This window comes from Alosa alosa, chromosome 3 (genome assembly GCF_017589495.1).
Source record: "Alosa alosa isolate M-15738 ecotype Scorff River chromosome 3, AALO_Geno_1.1, whole genome shotgun sequence".
In the NCBI taxonomy this organism is placed as follows: Eukaryota; Metazoa; Chordata; class Actinopteri; order Clupeiformes; family Clupeidae; genus Alosa; species Alosa alosa.
The window spans coordinates 7,225,261-7,250,731 of NC_063191.1; the positions used below are offsets into that span (position 1 = coordinate 7,225,261).

Below are 25,471 nucleotides of genomic sequence, written 5' to 3' on the forward strand. Positions count from 1 at the left end.
GTGAGTGTGTGTCTGTATGTGTGTGTGTGTGTGTGTGTGTGTGTGTATACTTTTTGTGGAGAATACATCCCTAGTACAGACAGCTTTTAAAATATGGTTTGAAATTGTATTTTAGTTGTCTTTTATTGCTTGTTCCCACATAGTCCTACAAAGTCCCAACATAAAAACAATCTATAACCTCATTTTGGAAATATCAAATACCACATGCTCTTGTTCAGTGTGTGTGTGTTTGGGTGGGTGGCTGGGTGGTTGGGTGTGTGTGTGTGTGTGTAAGTGTGTGTGTGCATATGTGTCTTGGTGTCTGGGTATTTGTGTGTACATCTCTGTATCTGTGTTTTGCATATTTGTTTTGTATTTTGTGTGTGTGTGTGTGTGTGTGTGTGTATGTTTATGCGCGTGTTCGTGTGAGTAACAGTGCTGATTTCTCCCTGCCTCCGTGTTCACAGGCGAGCTGAAGGAGATCAAGCAGGACATCTCCAGCCTGCACTACGAGCTCCTGGAGGAGAAATCTCAGGCCACAGGCGAACTGGCCGACCTGATCCAACAACTCAGTGACAAGTTTGGCAAGAACACTAAGAAGCCCTGAGACGGAGAGGTGGAGGAAGACAGGGAGAGAGAGAGAGAGAGAGAGAGAGAGAGAGAGAGAGAGAGAGAGAGAGAGAGAGAGAGAGAGACAGAGGCGTGGGTGGAGAGGAGAGAAGACAGACAAAGAAGAAAGAAACCTAAAAAATCCCTCTTCCTCTCCAGCAACACAACCACAGAAAACAAAAAGAGACAATGTTGACCTTTCTGTTTAGGAAAAAAAAAACCTTGTAGACTTGTAGACTTTGTTTAGTAAGGACCCTCATTCACTTTGTGGGATGTGTTTGTGTGTATGTGTTTGTGTGTGTGTGTGTGTGTGTGTGTCCTGCGTGGCACAGGCCTCAAAGCCCTGACCTGGAGGTTAAGGGTCAAGATTTGTATTTATGGAGTTGAAGGGACGTGAGCTCTTCAGTGAACAAAGCAGGTTGAGAAATACAGAGAGAGAGAGATGGAATGGGATGGATAGGGATGGAGCTGGAAAAAGGAGAGATGACAACGGATGACTTAAGCGCTTCAAATAGAGGGTGAACCCACCTTGCCCCAACTCTCCATCCTTAAAGAATCCAAGTCTCCAATTAATCAGTTAGTTGTTTGATGTGTGAAAATTATGAAAATGCTTAACATGGTTTAATGTACCTAAACCACGATCAAGCATTAGGCCTACCAAATTTCTCTGTCATATTGATCCTGATGACCACTGAAATTTATCGAACAATTTATCGAACCCAAAAGTTGCAAGCTTTTCATTTCATATTCAGGTGACAAATGTTAGTAATATTAGCCATTTTGTTGTGTTATATATACTGTTATTACGTGATTTGCAAAATATAGCTATTTATGTAATTTGACTACATTTCCCATGACGTACACCGTTCATTTCAATCGTGCTTACCACGAGTTCGCTGCAATTTGTAGTTCACTGAAGCACAAGTTGAAGTTCATTATCATGTAGACTACTCATTAAATTATTTATCAGTATTTACATGTGTTGTGCTGAAGAGACAACAGAATTTTAATGAAAAAGAATTTGGAAATTGTAGTACTAATATGATAATATGATTAAAATGAGCCTGGGAAACTTTACATGAATTGACCAATCACAGGACATCTCGTTTTGATATATAAACCCATGCATGACACGCAATCAGTCCTTGCATGCAATCATTGCTTGTCGATACAGTCATACAGCGATTGTTGCGTTCATTTTGAAAAATGCGTTTGATCTTCTGAGCTAAAAAAGGGTTTGTTTTGCATGTCTATTCTATTTGTACGTGATAGGCTACAGACCTATTCTATGCAATGCGATTTTGTGTAACGTTAACTGTTAGCTTGTTAGGATTCAACGCACGGCAGGCTAGCTAACTAAATTAACGTGGTTGCTGATGTGATACACTAAATTATGCAAAAATGCACAGATGAAGTTGTAGTTTGTGATGTTTTTTCCATTTAACATCTATACTGCTTCCTAACACAAATCGCACAAGTAGCCAACATATTACTTTGTACATGCATTTGATCAAGTTTCGGTAGGTTTTTCTGTGGGAGACTGAGCTAACGTTATTTGGCAGGTCACGTTATTATACCATCAGCAGGAAAATGCCACTGTAATTGATCTGCAAAGGCTGTTGTGTCATGTAATTGTTTTTCATGGAATGTTTTAAAAAAAAAAAAATACGTCGATGCACTAAATGAAATAGGCAACTTCTCGTGACAGAAATATGGAGAGAGTCACTTGGTGAAGAGCTGGTCGAGGTCTGAATTCACAGGGTACATGTACTGTACCATTTTCCCTGAGGCATCTCCAGGGATGAAGGTGAGATAATCAAATTTATGAACCTATGTAGATGTTATATTTACATTATGTCTTTCTCTTCGCACACCAGAAATGTCTTTGACTCTGCCTGCCTCGGTCCTATTTGTAGCATGCACACATTTTCGGCGCAGCTTGCATATGCATGGCGTGAGCGTGGCCTGAGCATGGCCTGAGCGTGTCGGTTGCGTTGCAGACAGTTACCAAAAAGCAACTGGATAAAATTGGATAATGAAAATGCACTGTAATGTTCTTTCTAGACTTCTTATTACAGTGCATGCAAATGCACTGTTATTCCTTTGGCTTCTTCTAACTTATGCATGCAAATGCACTGTATTGTTATTCCTTTGACTTCTTCTGACTTATTACAGTGCATGCAAACGCACAACCATTATAATTACCCTAGCAACAGCCTAGCAACGTTTTTAAATTCACTAATTCATGTTTATTTCTCAATGATCTTCTGCCTGCTCCGCTATGGCTAGTGCTGTGCCCTCTCACAGTTTTTAAATGGTCAGTAGTGGGAACTGGATTAAATTGGAGAGACAAAAAAGTCCAGGGTGCTCAGGAAGTTCCAATCAGAAATTTAAAGGTGCTCTTTGGGTTGGGGAATCCAATAGTAAATAGAAAAAAGGGGGTCCAAGGCACTCTTCTTCAAAAATATAAAAAGCTTTATTTAACTGGCTAATTCATCATAGAAAGTTTAAAAACATAAGCTTCTCCTTATGTTTTTAAACTTTCTATGATGAATTATGGGGACTCACATCTCCGTAGCCTTGTTGATGGGATCATGGAGATGCCAAAGGGATGTTTGTCCTTCGGCTTCTGCTGCACACCTGGGGCAACAGCTAAAGGGTTGACGATGGAGCTGAGGAATGTGCAGCTCCCATCTTCACCCGATCTAGTCTGCTTGTTGGCCCCAGGTAATAATGTTACCGGTAGTCGAACGGTCGAGGAAGCTGGAAAAGAATTTGCAGGCTTCATCAGAAGCGCGCTGGACCGTTGGGCCGAGGTAAACTACAATTACAGCTGCATAATGTAAATCAGTGTTTCCCTGTGGACCGCGGCGTAATGTAAATGATTGGAATTTAATGTCTATTTTTACATATTACAACTAGGTACTACAACTGTTGTTATGGCTGATCTATTACAACTATTGTTATAACCTGTTACAGAATTAATGCTGTGTTGCTATGAATTGTCTGTTTTTTTTGTCTTGTTTACTTTACAGGTATTTGTGCTAGATTTCCCCCCACGCCTATGTGAGGACCCCGACTATCAGGACTTAATGCGGCAGGAGTTCCACCGCGTAGCTGTTCACCTTGGGGTGCGCTACCTCTCCATTGCCGAGCACTTCCATCCTAACAACAGTCAGCTTTGGTGCAGGGATGGCATCCACCTGAATAATGATTATGGCATGCCATGCTTTGTTGACCTGCTGTGGTGCGCATCATATCTTCGCCTCTACTCTGTCACTGAACCGTTGACCAGTCCTGAACCAGCTCCGTGAATGTCCACGGTTCGTGTGACTCCAAGGGTGCTTGTCTCAGGGACTTCACGGACCATGAGGCATTGTGATCCATCTGCCTGGTCAGTGGTAAGTGAATGTTCCTAAACATTGAGTCATAGCAGTTGTGGAAGCAGCACTAAGTGTTACAAGTACACAAAGGTTGGCTTAAGGTTGGCCGTTAAGATGTAGGCTATATATAACAAAAGTTGAACAGAACAGAGATGTGTATATCATACATTATCTGCCAAGATATGAATCATGTAGGTTAAACAGGGTGTATAAATGTGTATATGATGTATATGATGCATTATCTGCTGAAATATGAATTATGTAGGTTAAACACGGTGTGAAGGAGACTGTGGCAGAGTATCAGTTCAAGGAGATGTGTGGTGTAAGTGCAACAACTTTATTAGCTTTACTTTTGTAAGTGCTGTTCTTAATTAACTTAATTAAATTAATTTTGTAAATGCTGTACAGTTTCTAACTCAAATCTGCTGGAATTTTCAGGGACTGAGTGGAGGTGTGAGGTGCCATATTGAAGGTGTTGATGTCCTCTGCTACCCCGGTCCAGAGGTCCAGATTCAGAAGGGGCTGTGTCTGGTGATGTTGTGCGTGGGCGTGTGCGTCGTGGTAAACGTGTCCGACGTGGTGGCGTGGGGGAAAGGCCAAGTGGAGGTTTGTGTGTGCGTGTCCGTAGTGGGAGACGGTGTCGGAAAAGTGGTGGTCTAAGTGGCGGAGGCAGGGAAAGTGTCATTGACATTGGTCAGACAGGTTTTATGAGTAGTGTCAAGGAGTTGTCATTTGGAGTGGATGGAGTGGATGGAGAGATCTTGGCTGCTGATGTGAATTTGAGATGTGGGCCTAATATTTTAATAAAATTAGAACCCAGGCCATGAATGATGTAGAGCGTAGTGAAAAACAGTGCAAGAATCAATATTTTGCCCCTCTTCTGTTGGAGAAGATGTTTGATAATTTTATCCCCTCAATACCAATCTGGTCCAGTATTTTGCAAAGAAATCTATGTAAATATAAATCTTCACAATGTGTCAAAACCGACACAATGTCTGTGTGTGAGGTATCATTTAAGAAAACAAAGGTGTTATATTTTAAAAATGAGAAGTTCAGAACAGATTAAGCTGTTGAGAAATTATTTGTGATGTACAGGGCTCGTGAGCAAGATTTTTGTGATAAGTTAAGAATAAATGTATGTAAAAAAACACAAGTGACCATCCCTCCGCCAACAGAAGGTTGGACTAAGAAAGATCAAATGCCCGATAAACTAAAAAAGTCGTTCCAGAGCCCCCCAAAAGGTAAATTTATGTTCTTAAACAGTAAAACTAATAACAATTGTCCTCAAACAGTGCAGACAGAGTTAGTGAGCGTAGTGTCAAAAATAGAAAATTCAGCTAGTAATTGTTGGTTCAATGCTGTAACACAGGCGTTCTTGCATCTACAATGCTTTCAGAAAGCAGTACTCAGAAATGCAGAGCAACCCATACAAAGTAATATACCTTGGTCATATGTTAATCTTCTTAGTACAATAATAAAAAATACAGGTAGAGTAGTGCGAATGTCAGAGATAATTCCAGTCTTAGAGGACCTATCAAAGTGTTTCACACAACTACAATTTTACAAACAAAATGACGTAATGGACTTCTTAGTGTATCCAGTTGTAGGCTGGTGAATGCAATCTATGCAAGGACTTAAGTATTCCCTGTGCTCTTACTGTAAACATGCATGAGGCAGGAAGCATAGATGAACTAGTGCAAAATAAATTAGAAGAACAATTGAGAGCGTTGCTTTGTAGTGTGTGTAGTAGTAGCAGCGGGGTAGTACTTGGCATGACACCAGACATTTTAATTATAACTCTTCCAAAAGCTCAGCTTAAGTCAGTATTAAGAAAGTCATTTTCATGTGGACAGTATTTAACTGTAGGTGTAAACGAGAATAATTCTGTGGTGTATACAAAGAAGTCTGTTATCTGTCACAGAGGCCAGTGTAATAGTGGGCATTATTGGACTGTGGTATATATGATGGTACTAGCTGTACAAAGGTGAATGACACCTCTATAACCAAGGAGTCTCTGAACTCAGCCATAGTCGGGAAAAGTGGAGTGGTGTACATTTTCGAGAAGAATTCAGTTTGTGAAGACAACAGTGCAGTTGACAGTGCAGTTGAAAGTAGTGCAGATGACAGGGATGAAAGCATTGAAGCACCTCAAAGTCATGTTAGGACCACCAGGGATGAAAGCATTGAAGCACCTCAAAGCCATGTCAAGACCACCACAGTTCTTAGTTGCCTATTTCAGCTGTTAATGTCTTCCTGTTCAGGTTACCATAGATCAGTGGAAGACTTAGATAGAGCGAGCAAACTGACGGTGTCAGCTGCTCTGACTGAAACATATAATGCACTGTTGAATTGTAATAGTCAGGTTATTGAAGAGTGTAACATGACAGTGCATTTTGAAGAGGGAATTATGTCAGGAAACATTCAAAGCCACAAACCTTCTTAGAAATTATTTTGAGGTGCAAAAGATGCATGTGTTCCGTTGTGCAGTGTGTGGACATAGAGCAGTGGCTAATGTGAAAGACAGTGTAGTGTTATTAGTCAGAACTACTGTTGATCTTCAGGATGTTCAAACTGTTTTAAGTAGTGCTGCCATTAGTGAACAAAGTAGATGTAAAAAGTATGTAGTGGCAATGGATTAAGTGAGGAAGTATTTGTTATCTATTTGCCAGAGAGTCTTATAGTGGGAATCGATAGTCCATGTAGTTCTTTTGAAGATAGTTTTACAGTTAGCACAATTTTTAAGAAATATACATATACACTATCTGGCATGATATTGTGTCTAGAGAAGATGCCACATTTGATGTTAGTTAGACTGGATAGGCAGACTGGAAGATTATATATTGGAGTTGATTCAAATGATGGGATATGGGAACAACTTTCGGAATTGATAGCTGGTAGCAGCTCAATTTTTACAATTTTTGATAGAAATTCAGTGTGTGTTAGATTGTATTTACAGAGAACCATGTTTCTACACAAACATGTCAGGTCACCCAATATAATTCAATGATAGCAAATTCCGATGTCCAGAGAGTTTTATGTAATTTAAGTGCAGCGGACTTGAGGTGTTTAACTGTTGGCTCCAGTTGGTTAAATGACTCCGTTATTGATAATTACATACGCTCTTTGATAAATGAAGTTGGACATGCAAACATTCTTGGGGTACCAGCAACATTTGTTACCCAAGGTCTTGGTAGTTTATATGTTAGCAATTATGATTGGATGCCTTCAACACCCAGAAGTGACAGGAACTGGTGGGGTTATCATACCATTGTTATTCCTATTAATGTTAATGGTAATCACTGGGTATGTGCAGCTATTTATATTAGTAAAAAAGAGCAAGTAGATGGGGTTGTGGATCTACACATTGATGTAATGGACTCTTTGACTACACGCAGTAGCACAATTAGAGAACATCTTAGTTCTTTGCAAAGGTATCTAGTCTGTCAGTACTTAGCGTGTTATGGAGAAGTAGTTAATGTTCGATTTATTCAAAGAAATGTCAATGAGTGCATTGAGTTTATTAAACAGAGAGATGGAAGTAGTTGCGGATTGTATGTATGTCTGTTTGCCAAACAAGTTATTTTAAGAACAAATAATATCACAGGCAATTCTGAGGAAATGCGCAAAATAATTCTTAACGATATGGTAATACAGTAGTATTAGATCGTAAAAAGGAAAATATACGTAGCACGGAGTACCCACTCCCCCGATGTAAAAAAGTAAATAAAAGTGTTACTCATTAAGAGACTCAATGAAATCTTTAGCCTCTTGTAGAGTGTTGAAAAAGTGGCTTGCTCCTCCACGCGTTGCTTTCAGCTTAGCAGGGTAAAGGAGAAAGGTGCGGAAGTTGCTGTAGAGCATTCATTGAAGCAGAAAAGGTCAGCCTGCGTCTGAAAGTTTGTGTGCTGTAATCTGGGGTAAAGCGAATAGCCATCACATCCACACTCGTTTTTCTTGTGGTGCTTAGGATCCTATCTCTGTCGGTGAAACGTAGCAGCTTCAACAGGAGAGTACAGGGAATGGTTTTGCCGTTAGCGTTCTCCTTAGCTGCGCCTACCCGATGTGCACACATTATTTCAACAGAACCCAGCTCTGGAAACCACTTTGGGATAGCGCTAGACAGATAGCTGAGCGGATTTAACGTTTCCGTGTTTTCAGGAATCCCATGCACCCGTATATTGTCTCTACGTGATCTGTCTTCCATGTCAATTACCTTATCTTCCAGATTGGCACACATTGCCTTTAGCCTGCTCAGCGATGCAGATAGACGGTTGTCAACTTCAGTCAGGCTCTTTTCACTTGCCTCCATGTATTCCATACACTTCGAAGTGTCTGTCCGCATGGTCACCATTTCACTCTTAAATTCTGCCACTTGTTCAGCCACCATGGCTTGTGTTTTAGCTTGTGTTTTAGCTGTGTTTTAGCTGTGTTTTAGCTTGTGTTTTAGCTGTGTTTTAGCTTGTGTTTTAGCTGTGTTTTAGCTTGTGTTTTAGCTTGTGTTTTAGCTATCCTCCACAAACATAGGGATAGCCTCCTGCTGAGGCCAGAGTCATCCAGAGCGACTGACAGATCAGGCATCTGCCTCTGGCCCTTGAGGGGTGTTGACATTATCGGGGTTTGGGAGAAATCCTGTGTGAAAGTTTTATAGCCCTCAGCCGGAAAACGGATGGGCCTGAGGCGCCCAATCTCTATGACAGGATCGGCTGGATCGCCTTTGCTCGTCATGTCAAGTAACTAACAAAAGACAGGGAGAAACAGTAAGTTAGGAGAGGATTGACAAAGGAATTTGCTGGTTGGTGCTACATAAGGGTTTTGCATTTTGTGTGCATATGCTGCTGATTGGATCATAAACGGCCACAGCATCGAAAGCATTGACTTGAAGAGCATTGACTTGAAGAGTTTCATAGTAACCACTTAAACTGACGATTGACTTGAAGAGTTTGTTAGTATTTGTAGGTTTCCCAGGTTGAACTCAGGAACTCAGACTCCAAGGTTTTGCATTTTGTGTGACTTGAAGTGTCATAGTAACCACCTTCATTGACGACTTCTCAAAGCATAGGCTTCCGCACGGCCCTCCAAGGGGCATGGTTGAAGGTTATGTCTATGTGTTCTACTGCAGTGTTCTACTGTTTTTTTCACTGACAGATCATGTTCTGATGTGTCTTTCACACCCCGCACAAAAAATATTAATTCATGTTTGTTGCAGTATTTTAACCCTCAAAGGTGTGGGTTTTTGATCATTCTGTTCCACAACAATTGAAGGATAAACAAGTGTGTTTGAATTCAATGAACCCAGATAACCTTCTTTTTTTTAACTGATTTTTTTTTTTTTCAAAGATAGTCAGCATAAACAAGTATCCATTACAGTAAGAACACAGATATTCTTTAGGACATTCATTTGTAAACATTTCCGTCGGTACACATTGAAGGGTTAAGACTACATTTTATGTCTGATTTAATGTGAATTACTAATTCCTTATATCTGGGTCATTCTCACCAAATGTTGCTTCTCTCCTTCTCCTCTGTCTATATGGACCCTTTCAACAAGGTAAACAAAAACAATGCTTGAACGTTCTATTTGGGCCCCAATCTACTTCCTCTGCATTAAGATAACATATGGAATGTTAAAAAGGAAGTCTTGTGGGGCCAACTATGATGCTGATAATGGAACTCTCTTGAAAGGGTCCATATACTGACAGATCAGGTGTCTGCCTCTGGAGGTTGCATTATTGGGGAAATCCTTTTTATAGCTGCCTCAGGATCATGTAAAAAGTAACTACTCTGGTTTTAGTCTAGACTTTAAAACAATATTTACAAAAATGGATATATACAATATACACAATTTATGTCGAAGAAAAACGCTTAGACGACCCGTCATGTCCCTACATTAAAATACCACTATGGTATCAGTATGTCTTTCAGTTTTGGGATCAGTATTTACTGATATACTGGTATCGGTATTTCTTTCACTTTTAAGAAGCTGGCTGGCTTGTTGGTGCGTAAAACTCTTTAAAAAAAAAAACCTTAATCTTAAAATGTAATCGGAGGGAAGGCAGAAGGGTCTCAGTACGGCCTGTACTGGGCACGGCAGGTGTGCTGCGGGGTCTAATGGCGTGTGTGTTGGGGCCACACATGTGGGTCAGAGTGAGAAATGTTGCTTCTCTCTCTCTCTCTCTCTGTCTATATTAGGGTGCATCATTTGCCCCAATTTTGGAAATTCAACTTGTACCCAATTTTAAAATGTGACAATACTAATGAAAATAAAATGTGTAGAATATTAGCTGGATTGAATAGTATCTAAGGGGTCCACCAAGCCTCTAAAGTTGCTTCTTAGCAGAGCCTGTATCCCCGCTCTGGAAAAATCAGTTTTTCGTAAATAATGCATTTAGGCCTACAGTGGGCCTACAGTGTCAATGAAAGTTGAATATAAATGTGGCTATTGCGCATCTTTTGGTACCAGTCTGATATCTCTAGCTTCATTGGTTTCTAAAATATAGCATTTTTTAACCCCTATTTTAGCGTTTCTTTGTCCCAATATCTATAAAAAGCAGATGTGAAGGTAGTCCAGTCATGGTCTTATATGAAAATCCTTATATGAAAAACCACCATATGATGTTGATGTTTTAACATCAAAGAGCACACACTCTTTACTCTCTTTTCATGTTTACATTACAAGCATTCACATCTACATACACATTTTGTACAGCAAATAGATGTCAATAGATAATATGATAATATTCAAAATAATATGAATAAAGTAATATGAAAAAAAGATATCTTGAGATATCCTCTTCTTAAAAATAAATCCGGTTTGGAACCTTTTTCAACGTCCTCCAAAATTCTCTGTACATATTCAGAATATATGCGTGTGATAAAATAAAAGCGAACTTGGTGGTGGTCTGAACTGTATTGTCGGGCAGCCCTCGCCCCCTCTCTCCCCCTGGCTTCCTGCTCAGCCATGTCTCCTCAGCCTTATCAGGGCCCATTGCACTTCCTTCCCCGGGAGAGTGTTTGTTTCTCTCCAAACTTCTCCAGCTGAGCCTACATTTTTTATAGCCTTTACATTCTTTTCATAAATCACCACATATACCCACTAGATGTACAGTCAGGGATTTCGCATAATCCACTCTACTCTCCCCTCTCCCTTTATCTTAGCCTTGCCCTGACCACAGATGATCTGTGATCCGTGATTCAAGACCTACCTTGGTCTTTAGTTGCGATGCAGCCAAGTAGTTGTCCTTTTGTAACAGCAGAACAAGATCTTTGTATACCCCACGCTGAACTAGAAAAGAGGAGAAGCTGGCTGGCTTGTTTGTTCGTAACGTGGTTGTTGTTCTTCAACTCTACCTCTAACGTTAGCCCAGCAATTGTAAACTGCCGAGCTCTTTCGGTGCTTCCGAAACAAAGTAACCCGACTGTTGCAACATCGTAAATGATCCGGTACTTGTACTGTCGGACCTCCTTGTACTTTGTGCTGTTGGACATTTGTTCTTTAATACCCTCAAGAAAAAAACATGTAAGTGAAAATTGCACTCTTCGGTCTTCTCTTTGCTCTGCGAGGTTCTGTATCCCATAATCTAGCGGATTTGGGCACAATTGTAGTTTTCATGGACATATGTTTGAGAAAGAATGCAGAAGGGTCTCAGTACGGCCTGTACTTCGCACGGCAGGTGTACTTGTTCCGTATTACATAAATGTCATCTGGACTCTTGGTTTGGGACCCTTTTCAAAGTCACTGCACTGAGATGCAGTCAGGTAGTTGTCCTTTTGCAAAAGCATAACCAAGTCTTTGTATACACCACACTCCAAAAATCTTTCTTTCAGTATACACAGTATTCATCATTCATTGCTTCCAACGCGCCTCTCTTCCAAACATTAAAAAATAGGGCGAGAACTGTGTTGAAAAGTGTTTTTAGTTCGCAGTGCAAACAATGTAGACTTGAGGTGGAGGTCCCACGTCTCAGGCTTGTTGCCCACCAGCTTTGTGAGAGCTCTGCAAAAAAAAAAAAGTGGTGGAACATTTAACATTATTAAAGAAAATGAATCACATAATGGCAAATGTGATTACTTGTTAAACTATGCCATCAATACCTCTGTACAGTCCCCGTGCTACACTACGCACACCTCTATTAAATAATGTAGGCTAATCTATATTTTAAATAAGCAATCATGGAAAAAATAAGTCAATATAACCCATTACAGATGTTGTGAGTAACACAGGAATGGACGTTACAGTTATTCAGTAATTAACGAATTACTGAAATTAAAATTGTAATGCGTTAACTTACTTTGTTATTGAAGAACAGCTGGAATCATACGAGAGTGAGGAGGAAGTCGATTACGAATACCCAGGGGAAATGCTGGTGACAACTTACCCACCTGTCACTGTTGTCCATGAAATCCCTCAGACTGACCGTAGGCCTTTTTTCAGGAGAGGAAAATCTCAACGCAAGCCCTGGGGAATCAAGTCTGAGACCCGAAGCTGAGGTATTTCTGCCAACAGAGAACTGGCAAGAAGAGCTTCAGGAAGTGGAAGAGGGTGATGACTTGCCTAATGACCTGAAAAAGAACATGGAGACCAAGAGGAACCTGTAGGGAAAGAAAACCATGATGTACAATCAGAGCGACATGAACCGGAGGATTTAAGTGTGAATGATGTCCAACAACAGGAAGATGCAGAAATGCGAAGATCAGTTAGACATAGGGTAGAGCCTGACCAGCTGACTTACCAGACGTTAGGAAACCCCTTGACTTTAGTTATGCACTCCTTGTTGAAGGGTCTTGATCAGGCTTTTACAAAAGCTTTGGACTTACATCCCACACTGAAGTTTACACCTTTAGGAACAGATCAAATGACTACTATTTAAGTATGTATAGGTACATGCAGGACGCATGCACATTCAGGGGGGGAGGATGTAGCCCACCTAAAATGCACAGGGCCAAAGTATTGTAATTGCTGCAATTCTCCATTCCCCTAGATGGCGCTGCTTAATCTTTGTTGGCTGAGCCACCCTATGTAGTGTAGCTAGAGAAGATTAACTATCCTTTTCCCTTTTTCCCTCTCGTCAAGTCAATCGTCATATGAAGAAACGAGTGAAATAAACATTATGAAACTGACCATTTAGAACACAGGAAAAAGTCGTTCAATACTGAAATTAGCTAGTAAAAGTGTCTAGAAGCCTTAGTTATCGTGAACAGCCTTTTACACTTTTGTTTTCTTTTGGATAAGTTTAAGAATCTCCGGTGAGTACAACAGGAGGGAAATTCCTTGCTAGCCTGCCATGTTAGTTGATTCAAAACAAAAAGATAAGCTATCCTAATGATTCAATACTATGTGCATTTTATGTTACTTTGCTATTTCTGTTATGTCCTTGACAATTTAAAAAAACAGTCGGAGATATTTGATATGATTTTGTTTGCTTATCTACCGATTTTCTAATCTACTGCTGCAATTGCACCACTAGATGTAACTAACGTAACTTAAAGCATCAATTAAGATATAGCAATAACCTATATTGATTATATTTAAACAACAGAAATCGGGGTTAAGGTTCGGCTCTTAGAGTGAATGGGCTACAACCACTGTTTGAATAGAAAAGCTTATCAAAACATTTATTTACATTCCACAAGGTGAATCGCACATAGAAAACAGAATTAGAAATTAGAATTTCCCCCAAAGCAGTCAGTAAAAAAAAAAGAAAAATTAGTCCAGTCAATTAGTTCAGTGTTCAACTCAATTGAGTTTCAGTTCAGTTCCTGTGGGGTTGTTGAACTCAAAAATGGAATTGTTGAATAAAAGGCCTTGTTTAACTACCCAGGCAGTGTGTAAGAACGTTGGAGATCTCATAAATCTTATCTGTATGATGTATCCAAAAGCATGCAATCCACCGGCTTGGCAGGTTGATGGCCACTGGTTACACTGCTGTCACACTCGCTGGCTCGCCGTCTCTCTCTCTCTCTCTCAAAGTAATGGCTACCCAATAAAGTAACGAAATGACAGTAATGCGTTACTTTCTAACGCGTCACCCCCAACACTGGGTCTGAGCGATAATTGTTTTTGACGAGGTTACCACCCTCAAATGGCACCATTTGCTGAGAATGTCCAATTTGTCCTTGAAAATGTGTTTGTTGTCAGTAATTGTCTTAACAAACAAGGGAATGTTAATATTCTCATTAACACGGTCTTCCATCATGTCCTTGAAAATGTGTTTGTTATTGTCAGTAATTGTCTTAACAAACAAGGGAATGTTCATTTTCCCATTATCACGGTCTTCCGTCTTTGTCAGACACCAAACAGGACGAGGACCACAAAAGCGCCACGCTCAAAAAAAGTTTATTTAAGGGTTGGGGGTTTCAGGGTTTCAGGGTTCCGGGGGTACAGGAGTTCCAAGAGTCTGCGTGTGTGTGTTCCCCAGTAGCCTAACAGCGATGGCAGGAGCTGGATGATCCGGGAAGTCCTGGGGAAACACACACAACAGCAATTGAAACGAAGCAGCAGTACAGTCAAGGACTAGGCGGTATTCAGAGAAGAGGGACGGAAGGCAGGTCAAGATTACCGGGCTGGAGAACACAGAAGTAGTCGAAGCTGGGTCCAGGATCACAGGCAAAAGAGTCAGAGGCGTTTTCCAAAACAGGCAGGTAACTGGTGCTGGTTGCAGACGATCTGACAAGTGTGGACTGAAAAGCAAGGCTTTATATACAGGGCATGATGAGTGGTGAATGCAGTGCAGCTGGTAGGTAAACGAGGGTGAGGGACGAGAGTTGTTTGGAGGGCGTCGGAAGCGATGAATGCTTCCGGGAATGCGAAAAAGCCGCCAGACCCATTGGAAATGGCGTTTGGTGGACTGGGATGTGATCATGGATTGTTAAGCATGGATAAGTTTGAAACTAGATCTAATGATTTGGAGGAGTTGTCAGGGGAGCATGATAGTGAGAGTACTATAAGCGAAGGTGAATGGAATTTAATTCAAAGAGCATCGAAGAAAAGAAAAAGAAATACTAAACTAGATGAAACGAAAAGAGTTAGGACTGAGGTTAAAGTAGTGATTCGATTTCAAACCCCCTGTGTATTAAACCCATTAAAAGTCAGTGAAGCAATTTATAAGCAAATAGGAGAAGTTCGCTCCGTCAGAACGCTAAGAGATGGTAACCTGTTAGTGGTTTGTCAAGACAGTGATCAGAGAATGGGATTGATGAAACTTAAAACGTTACTGGGGAAAAAGTGTTAAAGCCCAAGACTGGGAAGAAAGGGGTAAAATAATGGCAGTGATATCTGGAGTATCGATAGACTTGTCAGAAGAAGACATTAAAAGCAATGTTAAACGAGTTCGAGTCAGCAAAGTCAAGCGTTTGCAAGTACTTAGGAATGGAAGTAAAGGACCAAGTTTGTCTGTCTTGTTAGTGTTGGATGAGATTAAGATGCCTGAACGAATCATGATTGGGTATGTAAGTTATATGACGAGGACTTACATCCCCCCACCAACTAGATGCTTTAAATGTCAGCGATATGGACATATTTCTTCTGCATGAAAATCAAAACCCAGATGTGCTAAATGTGGAGGCGAACATGAATATGGTAAATGTGCGGAAGGAACGAAAATCAAGTGCTGTAATTGCGGAGGTGAACATAGTGCGGCCTACAAAGGGTTCAACAGTTCAAGTGCAAAATGTTAAGGTAAAAGAGATCATTACCTATGCTGAAGCCATTAAAAAGGTTGACAAAGAAAACCAAGCAAAATCTAGGGTTAAAGTAGGTATGGCCCCTTTAGATTTAACCCCTAGTCAAGCTCAAACGACCCAGAAATGTTGTAAGGTAACTGAAGATACTTTAATTGTGGATAAGAAAAGTTTCATTGCTTTTATGGTGGAAGTGGTTAACTGTTCAGCCCAAGTGGCAAGTAGAAGTGATAGAATTAAAATAATTAAAAGAGCAGCAGAAAAGTATCTAGAGATTCATGATTTGTCAGTTGACTCTATTCATAACATGGTATTAGGAATTTCTGATAGCCAGGTACCAGGTGGCAGTTCGTAATGAGTCTATCAATTTTACAGTGGAACGCCAGAAGTTTAATTGCTAATGGTCAGGAACTTAAAAACTTTATTGAGGAATTAGATATTAAACCCAACATTATCTGAAACCTGGTTAAAATCATCACTTGATTTCATAATATATGGATATACAGCAGTACGTAAAGACAGGGATACTGCAGGAGGTGGAGTGGCCACATTTATTCAGCAGGGGATTAATTACAGAGCTTTAAATGCAGATAAAGAGGTTGAAACAGTCCTGGTTGAGATCTGGGTAGGTAAAACTAAGATTAAAATCGTCAACTTTTATAACCCTTGTAAAAGAATCCTGAGAGAAATGCTAGACAATATGTGTGAGGAGGGAAATGGGAAGCTAGTATTATGTGGAGATTTTAATGCACATAACACTCTGTGGGGAGGTACTAAGGTGGATGAAAATGGGAGCACTATTGAGGAGTTTATGGATGATTATAAGTTGGTTTGTTTAAATGACGGAAGGAATACTAGGTATGATGCGTCTCATGGAACAGGATCAGCAATAGATCTTACATTAGTATCTGATCAGATAGCAGGGGTAAGTGAATGGGAGGTTAGTGAAAATTCTCTTGGCAGTGATCACTATATTATTTGGTTAGGTATTAGAAATCAAAATGTGTGCCTTGAAGAGAATTGGTTTCCAAGATGGAGAATGAAAGAAGCAAACTGGGGTTATATAGCATGAAGGCAAGTGGCAGGCTAATGGGAATAATGTCAGAAATGAGTAATGATGTTGATGAGTTAAATTCAACAATTACAAATATTTTATGTGAGTCAGCGGAGAAGGTTCTTGGCAAATCTTCTGGGATGAGGAAAAGAAGAATGGTACCTTGGTGGTCAGATGATTGTAAGGAAGCAATTAAAGCCAGACATAGAGCTTTCAAAATTGTTAAATCAAATCATTCCTATACCAACTTAATGGAATATAAAAATTACACTCAAGGGTTAAAAGAGTCATAAAAAGAAGCTAAAAGGACATTTTGGCGTGACTTTTGTGGTAAAATAGGAGCAGAAGTCAAAGTGGGTGATGTTTGGAGCATGATTAAAAAGATGGGAGGCATTAGAAGGGAATTTTCTCTACCTGTAATTAAAAATAATGATAAAGAGGCAGTAACTAATCAAGAGAAAGCAGAGATGCTTGCAAAAAGTTTTGTTAAGGTTCATAGTTCAAAAAACCTAACTGATGAGGAATTGTCTTGGAGAGTTAAAGTTATGGATGAGAGTAAAGGGCTACTGGGGAAACATGTAATAAACGAGAGTGTACTAGATAAGGAATTTACGTTATTTGAACTTAGGAGAGCGTTAAATGGGGTTAGGAATACTTCACCGGGGAAGGATGGTGTATGTTATAAAATGATTAATGAAGTCGATGATATGGCTAAAATGATAATTTTAAGTCTTTACAATAAGGTTTGGGAGCAAGGAAGATTGCCTTTGGGCTGGAAACATTCTGTAGTGGTTCCTATTGGGAAACCAGGGAAAGATAAGACTGAAGTTAAAAGTTACAGGCCAATAGCATTAACATCTAACTTATGTAAGCTTATGGAGAAAATGATCACTAGAAGACTAATGTATGAAATTGAAAAAAGAGGTCTTGTCTCCCCACACCAGAGTGGGTTCCGTAATGGACGCATTTCACGATGGACCCTGTTGTATGTCTAGAAAATGAAGTAAGGAAAGCGCAAGTCAGTAAAGAATCAGTCTTAGCAACATTCTTTGATATAGAGAAAGTGTATGATATGCTATGGAAGGAGGGACTGTTAATTAAGCTGAATAGAATGGGTATCAGTGGTAAGATGTTTAACTGGATTAGAGACTTTTTAAAGGATAGAACAATAGAAGTGAGAGTTGGGGTTAATTTTTCTAACATCTATTCAATAGAAAACGGAACACCTCAGGGTAGTGTATGCAGTCCAGTGCTGTTCAACATCATGATTAATGATGTTTTCAATACAATAGACGACATTAGAATTAATAGAGCATTATATGGATGATGGAGCTTTGTGGGTAAAAGGACTAATATTGATAATATTACAACCAAAATGCAACTGGCTATTAACAAGGTAGAAAAATGGGCATGTGAGTGGGGTTTTCATTTGTCTATAGAGAAGACTCAATTTATTTGTTTTTCAAAGAAAAGAATAAATCCCACACTAGAACTTAAGTTATATAATCAATCATTAAAACAAGTTAACGTTATTAGGTACCTGGGAGTGTGGTTTGATGTCAAGTTAACATTTAAGGAACACATACAGAAAATAAATGAGAGGTGCAAAAGGGCATTAATGTTTTGAAATGTTTGTCAGGGTACAACTGGGGAGCCAGGGATGTCCCTTAAAATAATTTATATTGCACTGATAAGATCAGTGTTAGACTATGGATGTATTGTGTATCGTTCAGCATCTAAGACATTGATTGGTGAAATCAATAGAATGCAGGCTAAAAGTCTGAGGATATGTTGTGGTGCATTTAGAACATCTTCAATACCAGCATTACAAATAGAAACAGGAGAAATGCCCTTAAGCCTTATATGTATTAAGTTGAGTATGGCTTACTGGATTAATTTAAAGGAACATGATGTATCACACCCCACTAAGAAAGTTCTTAACGAGTGTTGGGAATATGGTAGATCCCAGATTTGTAGCTTTGGTTGGGATGGTAATAAAATAGCAAACCAATTGGAAATAGATGGTATCAATTGTAGTAAGACTGTGCCCCTGGTAGGAACTCCACCTTGGTTGTTTTGTTCTCCAATGGTAATTATGGAAACCAAAGAGATAGCTAAATCTGGAGGAGTGTATCAGAACGTAGAGCAATATCTAGGAAGTATGTATTATGATACAACACAGGTCTATACAGATGCATCTAAAGATTCAGAGGGTAAAACAGGTATTGCAGCATATATCCCTGATCACAAAATCTCAATTAAAAAGAGAACATCAGACCATCTGTCCATATTTGCAGCTGAAATGACAGCTATTATTATTGCATTACAGTGGATAGAAGAAGCTAGGCCCCCTAAAGCAGTTATTTGTTCTGATTCAATGTCATCTCTCACATCTATACAAAATGGAGAATCATCATGCCGACAGGATTTATTGAATGAAATTAATAATATCATATTTGCAATCAGTCAACAGGGAATATCAATCCAGTTTGTATGGGTACCTGCTCATAAAGCTTGTTGGTGGTAATGAGGAAGCAGACAAGCTGGCAAAAGAGGCAACTAAGGAAGAGGAAGTTCAGTTAAACATTCCTCTCAGCACATTCCTCTCAGCAGATCAGAAGTTAAGGTAATCATCAAACACAAAGTTAACTTAATATGGCAAGCTGAATGGGATAAGGAGAAGAAAGGTAGACATTTATATAATATACAAAAGAATATCCTAAATAACAAACCTATGTACCCAAACAGACAAGAGGAGGTTTGGTTTACAAGGATGAGAATAGGCCATACTGGTTTGAATAATAGCTTACATGTTGTAAATAAACATCCAACTGGAAAATGTGAGTTTTGTGGAATGAGAGAGGATGTAGATCATGTTCTTTTAAAATGCTTAAGATTCTCCAGACAAAGAGAAAAGCTAAAGAGGGAAGTGAACGCAGCCAAGAAAGCCTTCTCTTTAGACACCTTATTAGGTGAGCCTAGATCAGGAAACATCACTAGTGCTGTCATCACATTTATCAAAGAAACACAATTAGCAAATAGGATTTAGTTGGTTGTTTTGTGTGTTTTTTTTTTTTTTTTTTTTTTTTTTTATTATTTATTTTTATTTTTATGATTTTCCTTGAAATAACATCCAATTGATTGCATCTCAGTCCAGTAGATGGCGGTAATACACTTTGCCTGTAAACTGCCATAAAACCTGACGGAAGAAGAAGAAGAAGAACGAGGGTGAGGCAGAGCAGAGCAGGAACAGGTGGAGGTCATCAGACTTCAATCAGCGCGTGTTACCAGGCAGAGAGAGAGCTCATGACAGTCTTACTAACATCCCACTCATGGCCTGTACCTTGATGTGGTGAGTGGGCATTCCACTAAACAGGCCTTGCTTTATGGATGTTTGCAGCCATGTTTCTGATAGTAATTGTAAATGCCATAGTTTTTTTGTGTTGATTAAGATGCTTTTTCTGCTCCAGAGAGTGTTGAACAGCACCCTTGCCTTGCTTATATGGCTTTTAATGTCTGCTTCTGTCTGTCCAGTGGTGTTAGCAACACTTTCCAAGTATGACTTCTTGTTTTCTTGTTATGTTTATGATCTTGGCGTGTGCACATCCCAACTTTTGGAATGGATGTGGATAGATTTCCCATGCATCCATTTGAACAACAAACGTAAGTCAGTGCATCTCTGCACATGCTCAGAATATACTGTTGTAAGTCTTGTATTCTTGATGGAAGCGAAAAATGGAAGGGAACTTTGTGCTGGTCCGACATGTACTGTCGGACCTCCTTGTACTTTGTGCTGTTGGACATTTGTCCTTTAATACCACCCTCAAGAAGCTTATTGTTTTCAAAATGCTAATTCTTTGCCTAAAAAATATATATTTGGTACTAATTTATGCAAGTCTTACTATTTTGCAGTTGACAACTTCACGAGAGTGTGTGTGTGTGCGCACCTTCATGCCAGCTCCTCGGAGTGGAACTCTATCAGCCCTGCTGAGCGAGAGTTCTGGTAAGAATCTAACCTGCACACACAAACATATATACAGTATGACTAAGAAATGGGGGATTACAGGGGATTACTATTATGATAATAGACAAAAACTAGCTAATGTTGTAAATCTCTCCCTCTCCTCTCTTATCCCCCTCTTCTATCATACTCTATTCTTCTCCTTCCTCTTCCTCCTCTCCCTCCTTCTATCCTCTCCTCTCCTCCATTTCATGTTGTTTGATGAGTTCAAGCGTCAGTTGTCGTGGCTGGAGATCTGTAATATGACAGCGGACGCTCTGAGTGACGACAGCAGCTTCTGGAACACCATCAAGTCCCACGACACATGGAGACGCATTCCAGAGTTCCATGGCACCTGGAGACGCAGCAGCACGGCCGGAGAATGCAGGATCAAGCCCAGTACAACACTTTTTTTCCCATTTGGCAGAAACATTCTGCATCACCCTGACGATGATGGAGAGTATGAGCACACACACACACACACACACACACACAGATAATCGTGTGTGTTTTCTGTCTCTTCCAGGACATGGAGATCTCTGCAGCACTTTGGATTTGACCTGATCACTGTCTTCGTCACTTTTGGACACATTACATAGTTGGTAGAGCTCAATGTGTGTGTGTGTCTGTGAGTGAATCTGCAACCTACAGAGCTGCAGATCAACAGAGGTCAGATCATATCAACAGAGGTCATAGATAGATAGATAGATAGATAGATAGATACTTTATTGATCCCCAGGGGAAATTCAAGGTCTCAGCAGCATACATACAACACAAACACATTCTTTAACAGCAGAAAGAGTAATTAAAGTATATAATATAAAAACACAACTAAGCAGTAAGGGCAGTAGAAGATAAAGAATATGCTAAATATACTAAAATACAAATTATACTCACACTTAATACAATATATAAAAATATACTAAAATACAAATTACAAAAATACAAATTATACTAACTAACACTTAATCTAAATCAATTCTAAAAACAGTATCCACATAGTGGTGATTAATAAATCAGAGGCGCTTGCAATGACTGAGGCAGGGACTGAGCCTGTGATTCTCTGTGCATAGTAAGGTATGGTAAGGTGCTCTAAGGTGCTCTGTGTGAATGAGTGTCATGGTGGTGGTGTGCAATGGTGATAGTGGTCATGGTGATAGTGCAAATGAGTAAGTCAACAGTGCAACAATGCAGAAATAAAGTAAAGTCTATATATCTATATATTTAACTATTTAAGAAAATGTATAAGTGTGGCCACAGTTCGGCTGTGGCATGGAAGGGGGTTTGTGCATATGTGCTAATATAGCACACAAACAGTGAGGCATAAAGACAGTGATACAAGTGGCTAGTGGACAGATGGTACCAAACATGGAGGGGGTGGAGAGGCAGACAGACTATGCAGAGAAGTCTATCTCTCCTCTTCCCTTAAGTGAGTCATTGAACAGTTCAATGGCCCTGGGGACAAATGACTTTCTCAGTCTGTCGGTTGTGCAAGGCAGTGAGCGAAGTCTCCAGCTGATCAGGCTCTTCTGCTTAACAATAGTGCTGTGGAGTGGGTGACACTCATTGTCCAAGATGTTGATCAGTTTGTTCAGGGCCCTTTTTTAGATAGTGAAGTGATGCACTCCAGTTCAGCTCCCACTACAGAGCCAGCTTTCCTTACCAGCCTGTCAATTCGCCCAGCATCCTTCTTCCTTGTGCTTCCTCCCCAGCATACTACTGCATAGAAGAGGACGCTGGCAACAACAGACTGGTAGAACATCCTGAGGAGCTTACTGCACACATTGAAGGACCGCAGCCTCCACAGGAAGTACAGCCTGCTCTGCCCTTTCTTGTAGAGTGCATCAGTGTTGGCTGACCAGTCCAGTTTATTGTCCAGGTGGAGACCCAGATACTTGTAGGTGCTAACCACCTCCACATTGACCCCATCAATGTGGACTGGTAGCAGAGTGGGTCATCTCTCCCTCGATCACTCGCCTGCCTACAGTTAGAAAGTGGTTTTGCATCGATGTTCTGAAAACCTGGACCTGTACGTCACGACGATCGACCACCAGCTCACAGGCTGTAAGTACAAACAAACTTTTCCACCTAACGACTGTTACAAAATAGCATGTTCATATTCTTCACGTTAGCATGCATGAAAAGGGCACAAGCTAGGCTTAGGCTAGCCTATATTACAGGAAGCTACACCAGGCACGTAACTGAAGTGTTCTGTTTGCGACGTGTAAAATCAGAGAATGTCTAATAGGAAGGGCTCTGGTAAAATCCATTAGAGGAATGGTCTATTTTTTTGAACGTAGCCTACAGGCCACGCGCCAGGTGTAGCTACTTCCATTGATTAGACCTATTTGAAGCTAATTGTTGCAGAAGACGCAACGCGAACGGAATGCTTCAGTTACGTGCCTGGTGTAGCTACACTCATAAGAAACTGTATGACCACACTACCCAGAGATTTAGCTTGTTGAACCTATAATCTTCTAACTTCTAGCGCAATCAATGAGCAATGTAATAGAATCATCACAGCCAACGAATGTGTTTTTTTGTGTTGTCCCTTCGGATACCCAGGACAACACAAGCCGAAACAACAACTCAGACCTTTTTCCCTAAATAATCCCAGCACCATCTTACAAAGGATCTGTAGGCCAGATGTCTGCATCGTCTGGCAAAAAGAGGACATTGTTAATTCTGTGCATAGTTTGGATGTTCTTGTTTTGTGTTTGCATTATTTTAATAGACTGCAATATTACTATTTGTCAGTGTTTCTCAAACTTTTTCAGACCAAGGACCACTTAATCAATAATAATTTAAACGAAAAAAAGATCACTGCAGTGTTTCCCCTAGAAATTTTTCCAGCAGCGGTGCTATTACTTTTTTTATTTTTATTTTTTATATCATACCTTCGTGTTTCTTTTGTGGACATTTTCAGCTTTCTTTTACATTATTGGTTAAAAATGATAGAAGAAAAATGAAATGGCACAACCCAGAAAAAAGATTATTTACAATTTATTTAAATTTGTCTTAATGGCAAAGGCCACACCCAATCTGCGAGCACTTAATTTTTCTGGGCTTTTCAAAGAACATCTCTAAGGCTCTTTGGTAATTGCAGTGGCGGTTCTAGACTCAATTACTCCCCGGGCGAGATCCCTCTCCTCTTCTACTTTTCTTTTTTTTCGGAACTGGGCACCTGATGGCTTTGACCGCTTTCTGTCCATCGTGTTTGGCACTCGACAGTCGACAACAATCCACAAATTCCCATGATCCACTCGCAACCACAGTCAAGACCAAACCAATTCACCTGGGTGACCTCTTAATCGTTTTGTCACCTATTTTTATTAGCCATTTCACACAGTTAATTAAATGTGCAGGAATCATAGGTCTGCATTCATAACATTATGAGATGTGCGTTGTTTGGAAGAAAGTCAAGGTGTGACTGATTTTAGCCCACTAATAGACTGTTGTAGGCTACTATACAGTGGATCCCCATTCATCCCCCCTTTCCCGTTTCATTAAGGAGACCCAGAGGTGAACTGTCCCCGCAAAACCCTCCCCCTTCGCCCTTCCTCTGCACAGTGCAGTGCAGTAGGCCTACCTTCTGAGCAACAGGGGCGCCAATTCCCTAATTCCTCACACAAGTGATGGATAATAGAAAATCGTTTTGCGACGGCGTTTTTTTTTTTTTTTTTTAAGCGCTTGTGCCGCCCCCTACAAGATGCCGCCCCGGGCGACCGCCTGGTTCGCCCGTACCTAAAACCGCCACTGGGTAATTGAATTGAATTGTTGGGGGGCCATTAATGCTGACACGCATGCACGTAGCCAGATGCACTCCTTGTAGTCTATTTCTCAGTCCCAAAACAACAAACCCACGTGTAAAAAAGTAAATACTCACTTTTCTTCTACATCACTCTCACAGTTACCATACAACTCACTCACAATTAACTCGAAAAGGACCTAGGCTACTTGATTGAAGTGCGACCGTTCGTCTCACCGTCAAGAGAACGCTGAAGTTATGAGAACACGTCTTTCTGATGAGAGAATGTAGGCTCCTATGTCTAATGCCGCAAACGTAGAAAAAGTCTGTTTGTGATCGCCTATTATAGCTAAGTGGACAGAATTTAGGCTATACGTATATGCCAACATATGCTCATATTTCCTTTAACTATCAGAAATTTTAAACAGGCCTAGACTGTGTTCGCCTAGCTTTCCCATGCAAACATTACATGTAGCCCTACGCTAACGTTACAAGTCTAGGCTACAATTAACGTTAAGACCATACACCTTGTAGCACATTGGTTTACTCAATTCCATTACTTACGTTTTAATAATTTGTCGTTGAATGTTGATGGAGGCTCATCTTTGGGAAATCAGCTCTCTGATAAAATTGTCAACCGAGCAAGAGTTCTCAGAGTTGACGACACCGACGAAATCCAATCAGCAGAAAGAACCGCATCACAACAGTAGGCTAAATCGCAACAAACTTTTTTTTTCCCCATGTTAAATTCATTTCGGTAATCATGAATTGGTTTCTTTTATTTGATGTAGGCTAGAGAGGAGGATGCATGTTTCACATTAGTGTCAATGTGTCAAAGCAGGCTTTGGATCAGAGGAATTGCTCAAGCTTAACATATGGCATAGGCTACAAGCTTAATTCACGGCATACAAACAGCTTCGATGAAATATAACTGATATCATTTTTATTGTCACCAGGCCTATAAGTAGGCTATTTATTGTGTAACCTACAAGTGAACGATGACACCATAGGCTACACTGTGG

The 25,471-nt window shown here is 40.2% G+C and overlaps 1 long non-coding RNA gene across 6 annotated transcripts; it reads left to right on the forward strand.

The window, feature by feature from the left end:
- Window positions 1-18,800: 18,800 nt before the first annotated feature.
- Window positions 18,801-22,452, forward strand: LOC125291581. Of its 6 annotated transcripts, XR_007193031.1 has the most exons (6): window positions 18,801-19,327; window positions 19,854-20,364; window positions 20,614-20,704; window positions 20,929-21,100; window positions 21,228-21,299; window positions 22,414-22,452. It is a non-coding gene; the product is annotated as an uncharacterized LOC125291581 (long non-coding RNA). The 6 variants fall into 6 exon arrangements; XR_007193029.1 differs by having other exon boundaries at window positions 20,929-21,299; XR_007193027.1 differs by lacking the exon at window positions 22,414-22,452 and having other exon boundaries at window positions 21,228-21,398.
- Window positions 22,453-25,471: the final 3,019 nt, after the last annotated feature.